The sequence below is a fragment of the Adiantum capillus-veneris genome, chromosome 28 (genome assembly GCF_014529385.1).
Source record: "Adiantum capillus-veneris isolate H3 chromosome 28, ASM1452938v2, whole genome shotgun sequence".
Classification (NCBI taxonomy): domain Eukaryota; kingdom Viridiplantae; phylum Streptophyta; class Polypodiopsida; order Polypodiales; family Pteridaceae; genus Adiantum; species Adiantum capillus-veneris.
In genome coordinates this window covers 83,126,449-83,129,489 of record NC_140958.1, presented here as the reverse complement: position 1 = coordinate 83,129,489, position 3,041 = coordinate 83,126,449, and the positions used below count along the sequence as shown (strand labels likewise).

General features: G+C 47.5%; 1 non-coding gene across 1 annotated transcript; it reads right to left on the bottom strand.

The window, feature by feature from the left end:
* Nucleotides 1-784: 784 nt before the first annotated feature.
* Nucleotides 785-873, bottom strand: LOC147420777 (small nucleolar RNA SNORD25). The gene has a single exon (XR_015187078.1). It is a non-coding gene; the product is annotated as a small nucleolar RNA SNORD25 (small nucleolar RNA).
* Nucleotides 874-3,041: the final 2,168 nt, after the last annotated feature.

The window sequence follows — 3,041 nt, the reverse complement described above, 5'->3', positions numbered from 1 at the left end:
CGTGTCACAATCTACAACCTGAAAGCTAAAATCCAAAACCAAAAAAACCCAATTGCACGCGATAAAGAGGGAGGGAGGGAGGGAGAGAGAGAGAGAGAGAAAGAGAGAGAAGCCACCTTCGCGGCCGGCAATACTAGTAAACAATTAAAGCTTAAGAGTCCACACGGATGACAACCTAGTAGTTTTGATAAGGTGTGAATATAGAACACATTCTGTCACAAGGCAAGCTAGAGTGAATTGAAGGGTTCATGAGCAATGGAGCTACGAGAACAGGAGGTGCACTTTAATCAAGTACAATACAAAAGATTAATTTAAAATAATTAATTTTTATATTAGAAAAATAAAAAACAAAATTCTGAAATTACAAGTTTGCTGCAACTGGAAACGCCCTGCAATGGAGTAGCTGCAGCTAACAGAAAAAGAAGGCTCGGATTCAACAGATAGAAAAAACATGAGTGAATAAGAGACGTTCGGTCTGCACATAAATTCTGCTACGAGCTTTTCTCAGCACGTGAGGGATCGACCGGACGCGCACACCGCGCGACTTGCAGAACCCGCGAACGGACTTCTCAGACAGTACGAATACGATTGATTATGTGCTGCTACATCACGCAGTGGATATTCAGATATTAATAGACATACCTCGTCATCGAAGCCGAGTCCTCTCTATGCTTCACACAAACACACACACACACACACCAGCGTCTCTCTCTCTCTCTCTCTCTCTCTCTCTCTGTGTGTGTGTGTGTGTGGGGGGGGGGGGGGGGGGGGGGGGGGGGGGCAGCAGCACTCAGTCCCTTAGATGTTCTTAGATTTTGCGATCATGTCCGCAACTCGTCGCTGATGCGATACAAATGACTCATCACCGTGCTGCTTCTTCATAGATCCCCCAGAATGCAGACAGCGCGTTTATATGTGTAGCCCTAGTTGTGCCAAAACGTTCACACCTACTGCCCGGACAAAGCGCAGATCCTAACAGCCTCGCAAAAAATTAACCCATCGTTTTTTTTTTCTTTTTCCAAAACCCACAATAGGTGGGTGGAAAGATTATATAAAGAAAACCAAAAAAAAATACATCACCTGGCCTGCTCGACCCGCGCCAGGCCACCAACCAAGACAGACCAGAACATCGGCTAAGTAAGGGAGCCACCCCATCGCATCACATCAGACCCAAGGTACATCGGCTAACAAGGGGGCCACCCCATCACATCATCTCAGAACTGACAATCAAGAAAGGGCGAAGAGAAGATCATACAGCCGCAGAAGGGCGGAGTCCTAGCCTCCATCACCAAAGGCCGGTAGGGGTTACCACCATGAGACTTCCTCTGCCACCAACCGGAAGACACCATGACCCCAACCACCCGACCAGTCTATGCCGAACCCAAAAAAGAAGCAGCCACCAAGTCGAACCCTCACTAGCCCACCGGATCAAGGCCCACAACCACAACCCCCACCTCTGCCAATCCACCCAATCCGTTCATCGAGTGCGCCATTCCGAGCCATAGCACAACCATCACGAACCTGCCAGTGTCGCCGAACAGAAGCCAGGTGAACAGCACCAAGCCGTGAACCCACACAGCATTACTGCAAAGCTTCCCCAACCATACCTTGCGAGCGATTTTCCCCTGCAAGAGGGGCGGGCAGCCGCACAGCCCGGGTAGAAAACTATGAGCTTCCTCTGAGCCCCTCCATCCTACAAGGCCAGGCAGAAATAGCCGAAGGCACCATCTCCGGAACCTTCCTACTCCCGAATCCACAGAACCCCAGCCCGGTAGACCCTGAACCTGCAGTTCATTCAGCGCTTTGCTTGTATGCATCGCCAAGTCCCCCAGAAAACCCACCTACGGGCCCCCCAACCCACGCAGCATTTTTTTTTTATAGCAAAACTCACAATTGTGAGTGGAGTATATTGAGCATCCCAAAAAAATACAAGGCTTTGTCACGCTCATGTTAAGCCATGACAACATCCAGGGATCACAATTACAACGGCTATCAGGGCAGCCACCCCTACCACCCCGCCTCCACATCCTTGATACACAAGGTCCATACTCTTGTCATTCTGAGATCTTTTATTTACCGATGGCCAAGATTTGCCCCCATCCTAGGCATTCCATGTCATAATAATCAATATCTAATTCTCCTAAATTATTTTCTCATGTTAAACTGATCATTTAATATGGGGAAGTGCCAGGGGAGAAAAAGCTAGAATATTGGTTAAGCTAGCAGACCGACCACAGTAGGGATCCAAAGGAGGGAAAATAGGGATCCAAAGGGGGGGCCATCTACAAAAGAGCCATGTGCAACAATGGGCTAAAAAGACCCTAAGGTTCAGCCCATTAAGACTTCCAAAATGAGAAGGTTCCAAAATTCAAAGGTTGTGTCCAAAGGTCAACCATAGGGGAATTGGATGCTTGGTGTGTGTCCAAAAAAGTCTTTGCACATCCCTACATAGGAGGGGGCGAGCCTTGCATGTAGGGGATGAGAGAGAAAGCCACACACAGACACACACAAGCTCCCTTTACACAAAGGGAATGAGGGACACATGTCAGCTCCCTAGGCCAGATGCCCACAAGGTGTACCCAATTCCTATTGGATGGCCTTGGAGGTGGACCAATGAGAATTAGGCTAGAGTAAATCTAGTTTAATTAATTTAAAAACACTTAATAAAAGAACCAATGAGAATTAAGTCCTCTAGAAGACTATTGGACAGTCTCCCAAGGGGTCCAATGAGCATTCAGCAGCCCAATGGCTTGCCTGATTCCTATTGGCCAGGAGGCAAAAGGGTCCAATGAGAGTTTAGTTGAATTATTAAATTACCTAAAGCTCTCACAAAAGGGGAAAGGGGGACACATGTCAGAAGGCTATCACTTATGCTGCTTAGTAGTCATTGGCTTGACCTAGGGAGGTCCAATGAGGGTAGAGCAAGAGCAAATCTCGGGGGGTTCACTATGAGTAAAACTACCATATCACGTGCGCTCAAAACATGTTTGTAAAACCCGTTATCTGTGAATTTTGTTAAGAATATAATGTACCCTTTTCTT